Consider the following 9913-nt stretch of genomic DNA (forward strand, 5'->3'; position numbering starts at 1 on the left):
CCAATTAACTTCAATGGACTTTGGATCATTGTTCATAGTTTGAAAAAGATAACTATGGATTGTTATTTCACGGAAAGTCTAATAAATCATCTGGATCAATTATTTTCCACATATGATGACCCAAGAATAAACAAAACTTCTGTCTGTCTATATTTAATACTCATGAAAGGAGCCAAATAGGCATCTTGGAGATGGAGAAGGAGGTCCACTATTTATCCAAACAATAACACAGTGAGATAGCAAAAGGTTACTCTCACATCTCTGCTTTTATGCCTCAACCATGATCTAGAACAGGGGTCTCCAAACTTTGTGAGACAAGGGCCATATTAGATTTTTGAAGGGGCTTCGCGGGCCAAAGCAACTGTGAAATAAATAAAATATATGCAAAATATATGCAAAATTGTTAAAAAAACAACACTACTCTACTCTGTCAGTGTTGCATTAAATTCTAAATCAGCTATAAATGTTAATCAATGCAGGTACTGTGAAATCAAACAAAATATTTGTCAATACATTAAAAATCATTTCACTTTTTTTTTAATTTTATTTCTAAAAACTCACACATTTATATCATACAAATACACATATTCAAAAATAAAGAAATATTATTTTAGAATTAGTGAGAAGTATGGGACTGATGTTTTTCTGACAAAATTGCATTTAGCTGTGGTTCACAGTTAGTTTTCCCTATCATCAAAATTGATTGTAAATGTTCATTAGACAAGGTCAATCTGTAGTTGGATTTCACGTATTTCTATGCCTGCCTGTTTGCGTCTCCTGCTCGGCTGCAGCAACCACTCTCCCCTAAGTTGGCTCCCCTTTTGGGGGGACACTGGCTCCCGGGGGCACTCACCCCTCTGCACAGCTCAGCTGTTCTACCGCCCCGCGTGAGCTGCTGCCGCTGGCCCCTCCCCCTGCCTGCATGGGGTGCCTGCTCAGCTGTTCTCCCATTGGTTGGAGGGTTGGACAAATGGAAGACCCAGGCCGTAGTTTGGAGACTCCTGATCTAGAAAGACCCACCCTGATGCCTTCTGAGAGGATAGTTTAGTCACATACTCTTCCTGTCATTGGCTTCTAAACTGCAAAAAAGGCCACTGTGTGGTCCTTAACCAGGCAAAAATTCAATCAAGCAGAATTTGGCCCAATGGTGCCAATTAGAAGCAAGTGTAGTGGTAGTTTTGTTGATGTGGATATTTGTTCATTAAGAACTGGACTGAGACCACGGATATGTATAATATAGAGCAGACTATGTGTAAAATCTGATTTAGCTCTAAATTTGCAGGAGTGTGTCAAATGGAAAACAGCTAGGAAAGAGTTTAAAATATTAGAAACCCCCCCACATATTAGTGTCCAAATGCAGGGGAAAATGAACCTGTATACCCCCTTGATGGTCTGCCAAGGCACCGACTCCTCAAACTTCACCTCTTTTGGATAAAGACACACGTCTCTCTCCTTCCTGACTGGGTTTTTTTCAGGCTGCACACTTCGCTGACTACACTGTAATATCCCCAGCAAGCCAGTGTCTGCATTTTGCTTTCTTTCTGAAGGCTATGAACAGCTATAATTGCCAGCAGTCACAAGTTACCACATAGATCATTATAAGCAAATACATTTATTTTTAAGGTGAAAGCATTATAGCAAAAACATAGTAAGAACAATAAAAGAACTTACACAAATGCTAATAAGCTCACCAGAGGTCACCCCAACTCCAACTCTGGGCTCTGGTAGCTGTCAATCCTTCAAAACCCACAGCTGGGTTTTTCCCATGGTTTCAAGTTCAAATCTTTCTCAGGTTCAAACCAGAACAACCATGAATAGTTCAGTCTTTCCTTTATACAACTTGGGCCTTTGAGCTTGATTTCATGTAACATGTGATCAGCAGACATAGCTTTAAAAGGCTAAGTTTTTGCATAGGTGGAGAATTTGTATTAACCTCTCCTTAGGTATTTTCCAGGAAATCCACTTCACACAGATTGTCCTAAAAGTCCATTTTTGTCTGTCACATTGTCCTTTGATTGCCCAGGACGTACCTCATCTCTCCCTCCCAGAGAGGTTGCATTGCATTTGCATTGCAATTGCAAACAATTCTGGCCCATAATAATCCAAACATTTTGCATTTAGTACAATGGACCCCAGAGATACTTCAACTTCATTCAGTAAGATTTTTCAAGGAAATTACCATATCTGTCACAATTGTGAACTATCCTCTTTAAAAAAAATCATTCTAATACAAGTTACAAGAGCAATTTATTGAAATGCAAATGAACTACCGGTGAACTTATTTATTGCACAGGAATGCCCTTTGAAATAGAGGAGGAAAGTTTTTTTATGATAGGATTATATGGATTAATCACCAGAGGAACATAAATGGAGGTGGACAAAACGTTCTTTTAGTCAAAACTTCTGGGGTAAAGGATTATGACAAATACAGAGGCATGTTTTGGAGAAGAAGGGGTGAAGACTGTAGCCTTGGCATTGAGTGTAAATTTCAGAAGAATATTGAAATGCCTTTCCTTTCAAACATTTCTTTTCCTTGCATAGTCAAAAGCTATCTGTTTCTGCCTGTTAGCTAAATCTGATCACATGACCATGTGCATCTGTCTTCTGGGTTTAACTAGAGGCCCTCTAGGTATAATCTATTGGCCTTGGAAGTTCAGATTTAAATCTTAATAAGCATTTGATATTACATCACTTTTCAGGTCAGACCAAGGGAGTAATTTCCTTGGTGAGAAGTACACCTGTTAAAAGGAAATACATTCCTTTTTGAAAACCAATTTTGGCTGACTCATGTTTCTTCCGGTCCTAGTACATAACATGAATATCAGTCTGTATTATTCTGGAATGCCCACTTCTTAATGGATCCCATCAAATGCATACCTACTACTTGTTTTATTCTTCAAATATCACAGATAATGGCATCATTTAACCATAACTATACTCCAAATAACATAGCTGAAGCCAGTCTTTCTGAAGACCTTAAAAGGGCAGTTCCTTCCAGCAGAGTTCGCTGCATAACAATTAGCCATTTTTATTTACCCACACATCCACAGAAAAATGTTCTTTAGCTAAAGGATTCATGTTAGAATTACTTCGATAATGGGCAGCCGACATTTTGGCATCAGACTGGTTTAACAGAAACCGTACATGGACTGCCCTCACATGAAATAGCAAATATATTGTATGGCAGTGGCCCCCTGTATAACCACTCTTCCACCCAATTCAATCCTTCAGGAAAAAGAGGAGTAAAGAGCACTACAGAATAAACTTCACTGTGGTAAAAAAATAATTTAATAAATTCTGCTCAGAGCTACATGCAGAACACACACACACACACACATCACTGAGTTTATTCATGCTCCTGGCAAGAGTTACCTCTGTGCAGGACTGCTCCCAAGCGGAACAGAATCATGCATTAAGGGCCAGATTCTGGCATCCTCCTTGATAGTTTCAGTGCTATCATCCCAAAAGGAGCCATGATATAGCATGCTGGGTGTAAAGAGGAGCACCTGTTGCCCTCTTCCCAAGGGTGGAGATTCCCGGCCTCATCGAGCATGCCATGAAGGATTCTAGCTGACTCAGCTCGGATTGCTTCTGAAGTTCCCAATTCAGCATTATACCGAGTTACAGTTTAAAGGCACAATTCAGGCATTCTGCTATGTCTATAGCTGATGAATGTGTCCACCTCTGTGGGATTTTGCCAGCCTCCAAAAAACATCCAGACACTCAAATGTTAGTGTGTGTCGAATGGTGTCAGAGCTACTGGAAGGAAAATGTATTGTGGCAATTGTTCTTACACACACATAAATATTGTTTTGTGACTACCCATTTGCCCCAAAGGAAGCAACCTAAATTGTTAAAGCCGGGTGTTGAAACTAAATAGTAACAATTCTTCAACAAGGAGTAAGAGACAGCAATTTTGCCTCAAGTGTTTAATAGTCATCAGGGAAGCCTGGTAATTAATGTTTTGCTTTAATTATACAGTACTGTTCCTGTCAATGTCTTTTTTAAGATAACAATTTTGTTGCATGGGTAACTTGGGTGAGACTGAAAAGGCTGCAGAGTTCTTCTGATCCTGCTTACACAGAAAACATAATGCTAATAGAAGAATGAAGTCCTGATTCTTCCTGTACTGTATAAAAGGCATCCCAATTAAAAAAGCCATTAACCATTGTTAGAAAAAGTCTGCTTACTCCTGACTAAGTGGGCACCTCTCTGGATGTTTCTTATTGGTAAATGGAGCAAATATTTGTGCTTTGTCTAAGTGACTGATAACTTCAATTAATTAAACTGAGATTAAGTCAGAGGATTACAACAGGGATGAATTTAGCCCATTGTTATTAAACAGACAATCCCACAAAAATTTACTTTTCTTTTTTGAAATATTCCCTTCCTATTACACTGATGGCTCTTCAAAATATTGAAATTGTCTATCTGCTTCCATGTCTAGGCAAATGCAATCCAAAGGGTTAACATCTAAGACACATTACCCTATTGATTAGGGCTCCTGTCCTTTCCAATTGTCTTTCATTGGGATGACCAACCACCTACAGGACATAGGGATTTGCATGAGAGCTAGCTGGGTGAAGCTCAATCAAAATCAGGCACCCTCAGTTGATGGCTTATGTCCATTGTGTCTGAATCTCAGTGTACAGACCCAATGCTGGTGCTAGATGTGGAGTGGAAGTCAGGGCCAGGTGGACATTTTCCCATCTGTTTTTGTCAATATGAGTGTAACATTTGATTTTGGATGAAGACGTGGACTTCCTTTCCTCCCTAGCATGCCTAGCCTCCTAAGAGTCATAGGGCCAGGTTTTCTGCTGTGCCTTATATCTGCTGGGCAATGGGAAGTAGATGCTGCAGCTCTCTGATTCTGGGACCTTCCCATGCCAGGCCTGAGGTACTTCAAAGTAATCTAGGGGCTCTCTAAAATATACCCACCGGTTATGGCCCATTTACCGGTGGAGAATAGCTGAAGAAACATTCTCCCTCATGCAGGATTGGCTCCTGGCATTGGACATTACCTTTTAGAGACCACTTCTCCCACTCATTTGCCCTTTAAAAAGAGCTATCTAAATGTGATGGAGTATCAGATGTGTTAAGTACCAAATGTTAGAACTCAATTAAAAATGTTTGCAACAATTTATCTAATCAAAACAATTATGTAATTGTCTCATAATATAATTTAAACTATTTATATAAAACAGCTGTAAATATAATGAAAAAAAGAGAATTCACAGTATGTGAGGGAAAAGAAAAACTTAAGGGGATTTCAAGTACACATTAATTTGTAGCAGATCATGGTGCAAAACCAAAGAAGTGACAAATATGAGTCACCCCAGGGCTGATGTGCATGCATAGTGAAGAATATGGCAGCTATTCCCCATATGTGCCTTGTTGAAAGCACTGAATCAACAAACTATGTAGGAAAATATAAGGGCTTAAATAATATTCACAAGTGACTAGTGTTTTTGGGTGCCCTCTATCTTTGGATGCCAAATTTAAGGCGCCTTAAAGGGTACTGTTCTAAAATCAGGCCCCTTTATGGCGTCTCAAGTTAGACACCTTTAAAAATGGAGACACCCAAAATCACAGCACTTTTGAAAATTTCAGTCATAATAGTTGCTGAATTTCTTCACACCAAATGCAGCTCTTATTTTGGAAATTAAAATCATTCTCGGGGCCTAATGCTGAAGAAGAATGTCCAAAGCAAATCCTTTTTGGCCAAGGAGAAGACCTGGTAAGCTAACAACCATTTCAAACCCATTCTCCTCACCTGCTACCAAGTAAAGTTTGCTTCCTGCATTGTCTGGTTAGGTGATTCTTAGTCTTTATATTTCTTCAGCCTCTAGAACATTTTGGAATAGACAAATACAAAAATAATCTATGAATTAGCTTGCATCATACCCTGCATTTTATACTCTTTTTTTTTTACTGATTTTATACTCTTCTTAAATCTGCCTTTTGTTCTATTCATTGTTGTTGTTGTTTAAATGTCTTCCTTATGGCCAAATGAAGCAAGAAAGGCATTAGTCCAGCAAACCTCATGCTTAGCTTTAATCATACGAGTAGTTCCACTTATTTTGCTAGGATTACTCACATGCTTAAAGGTAAGCATGACCATAAGTGCTTTACTATATTGGGGCCAAAGTCACTGTGCTGAGCTGCCAAAAATTTATGAAGAGTTATATGGGCTAGATGAATGTTATGAAGTTAGATATGCTAAAACTAGTTTGGAAAATATGAGATAATTCCAAAACTCACAAGTACTTGTCTAGGGAAGGGTATTGTCAGAATCCTTTTTAGGGATTCAGGTGTCTATAAATCTGCAGCAAAGTCTTGTATTGTATTGTATTGTATTCCTTAGAGGCCATTGAAAAAGCTTGAGCTAGAAGGAAACAGCTGATTCACCTACTGTCCCTTTATCTATAAGTAATGGTATTTTACTTCCATTTTTGCAACCAACCCATAGCCAACTGGTTGGATGGTTTAATTTACGTATCTGAACCAGTACTGAAACACTTTTCACATATGTGTAGGACTCATTATCCTTTGTTTCTGCAGATACTTCCATCTTTGATCTAATGTGCCTATCAAATCTGATCATTGTTTTCAATGTGTGCTTGTGCCAGGAAATATTTTGCCAATAGTGTCCAATGAGAAATGATAAAACTACTCAAGAATGTGCAAAAACATGATGAAGCATTTTGTAAATATGTAATTTTCTCAGAGTAATTTTTATTTTATTTACATTTATTTGAATGACTTGCAGTTTAGAGAAAGCCTTAAAGGACCCAGTTCTGCAAACCTTTATTCACAGTGGTGGCCCTTATGTGGGTTGACCCCATGAAGGCAATGGAACTACTCACGTCATTTATGTGTAAGGCTCCTAGAATGGTCTTTAACTGTTGTCTGGGGGAGAAGGAGTACTAATAAAGGGACAAAACACATGAAAAAATAGCAAGTGATTTTTGGTTTTTGAACTTTCAGAAACTTCCTAGATTGATCTACATGAGGATGAATCCTAAAATAATTGCTATTCTGAAATAGCAGCTAATGGCTGCCATCGTGGAGTTTTGGTTCTGAAGACAATCATAGACCTTGATAAAGCCAATGGCTGCACACAGCACCCTCCTTCAGCCTCAACAGAAGATGCAATGAAGACCCTCTATGTAGTAAAGAAAGCTGCAAACAATGGAGGCTACCACCCAAAGCACTAGGACACATGACAGGTCTGAGATAAGCTATGTGGCCTGAGAGGTTTCCCTGGTTGCAAACATAAGGGTTAGGATATTTGTTTGTAGCCTGTGTGTGCTGGAAGCAGAAAAGCCTAGAGAAGGAGTTTTAATCATGACTGTGAGAGGAAGCAAAGAAACAGAGCTTCTTCTTGGCCACACAGCTCACACGAATGGCAGACTTGGGAATTTCTGAGCAAAAAAACTGCCTGCTATGATTTGTTTCTGCTGTGCTCAGACAAATGGGATCCTGTGTACATTTCTGTAAATAAACAAGATTACACCAAGAATATATCTGTCACATAACTAATTTCTCCTCATAACAGAAACTGCCCTACCAGGGTAGTCTTAAATTCTGGCTTAGCACTTGAGCCAAAGGGTCATGTTTGTTTGAACTGTGCCCTGAGTTGCCCTAACACAACATTGTATTTTGGCCCCACCAGATTGATATTTACAATATTCTTAGTAAAAGTTGGAACAAAAATATAGGTTTATGACTAGAGATGGGTTCATCAATTCAGAAAAAAAATAAAACTCTCCCACGAAACTTTGCTTAGGACTGAAATGTTAGCCAGGCAAGATGTCAAATTTCCAAATTTCATGGCTTAGCTTCTGGAGAGTCTTAGGGCCCCATTCTGATCTCAGTTACATCAGTTTTATACTGTATTTCCATTGTCTTCAATCCAATTACTCTTGACATACACGGCTGTGACTGAAATTAGAATCAGGTTCTAAGGGTAAAAAAAAAAACAGTCTTACTGTGGCATCAGCAGAGTAGCATCCACACCATGGCTGAGTTTGGGAAACTTTGAGTGCCTAACTTGAGTCACTAACTTTGAGTGCCTCCATCTTTGGGTGCCCAACTTGAAGTATCTTGAGCCTCATTTTTAGAGGAGATGAGCTCCTGCATTTGGGTGCTCAGCATTTCTGCTGATCAAGCCCAAGGTGTCTTATATTGGGGCCCCAAAACTCAAAGCAGCCTAAAATTGTAGCCAGTTTTGAAAAGTTTGCCATTAGCCCTTATGTCTGATTCTGGAGGTGAAAGTTCTTTGCTCGGTTTCTATAGCATTTAGACTTGCTGCTTTTTCCATAATCAATGGACCTCTGGCTTTTTTACCTCTGGCTTTTGATGGTTTCACTCATGGTCTACAGTCTTGTCACTTGGCGTTAAATACAGCATATTGGACACATAGTGAGAGAAACATTTAAACCTAAATGTGGCAACTCTTGCTTTTTTCTTTTTTGTCCTTGTATCAGAAAATGCTATTGAACCAGGTGTGTTGATATAGCAGTGGTGATACACTGTGCTGACTATGCTCCCAAAATCACTGGGCTCATGAAACCTGGAGCAGTTTCTTCTTTGACTGTTCCTGGTTGGGAACCCCTGAGGCCACCACACCATCATCTTTGAGAAATAAAGTTACTGATCCATAAATAGATGGTCATTTTTCACCTTTTAGCAGTGTAATAATTGTAATAATTCATGTGAATGATAACACGTGCTAAAAACAGAACCCTACTCTTTCATTTGAAAGGGGTTGGTAAATATGTTTTAAATGGCTGTGCTACCACTTACATTTTTTAAAATCTAAAATGTGATGCATTTCTAAGTATATAGAATACGTGCATTTCCCAGCTCTTATGGCAAATACACAGTTACAGTATTATAAGAGAGTTGCACATGGCACTGTGGGGAATTGTTCCTTTCCCAACATTTTCAGCAGACAGATGCACAGTAGAAGGATGGCTCTTTGTGTAATTAGAAAGGAGGACCTATGGGACATGACATAATTGTAATTCGCCCATGGATAAGATGGAGGTGGCAGCATGATGCATACCATTAGCATAACACAGGTGGAGCTTTTCTTTTTGTGCAATAGCACACATCAATGCAAAAACTGAACTAAACAACCTAAGGTTCAGTTTAATCATATTTTCTCTATTGGCAGAGAGGGTATGTTTTCTCCATGGACTTCATGATCCTATTGTATACCTTGCTCTGTGCCTTTTCTGTAACCAGATTATGAAATCAAATACTAGATCCCTGAATAATAACTGGCAAAGTTAAGGGCCTGATTAACTTCAAAGGGCTTTGGATCAGGCCCTACATCTTTTTGGCACAGTGTTATGCTGTGTTAATTTAGAAGATAATGCGGCTGTACTGATTTCATTATTCCATATTGATATGTTCAGCGTAAGTTAATATTTTTTTTAAACTGTAACTGAACCATTCAGTCACACTGGGCAAGTGTCATATTTGCCCCAAATGAATATTTTCAGGTAAAATAACTGTTTTTCTAATTAAAGATGAGATCACTCTATTCAGAATCAGTATTTTGCTATTCAGCTCTTCTTCTGAAGAGTATGGACACAGTTGGAGGATCAGAGCGAGGACAGAACACACTACTGGGCACCAACATATCAGAAACTAGGATAGTCTCAGGTGGACTATCCTAGTAAGGCAAATACAGAGCGTGAGAAAGAAATATTAGTACCAAAATTCCAAAGACCATAACTATAGTTGGGCAATATAAAATTGATCATTCGATCATAGGATCACTGATCAGAGGACTCAAAAGGACCAACTAATTTTGGCTTAGAAAACTGATTCAGTCACTATACAATTTATCTCTAGGCTCCAGTAAGACAAAGAGCAGCTGCTAAACACTGTTATGTGGCTT

The sequence above is a fragment of the Dermochelys coriacea genome, chromosome 5 (assembly GCF_009764565.3).
Source record: "Dermochelys coriacea isolate rDerCor1 chromosome 5, rDerCor1.pri.v4, whole genome shotgun sequence".
NCBI classification, from domain to species: Eukaryota; Metazoa; Chordata; order Testudines; family Dermochelyidae; genus Dermochelys; species Dermochelys coriacea.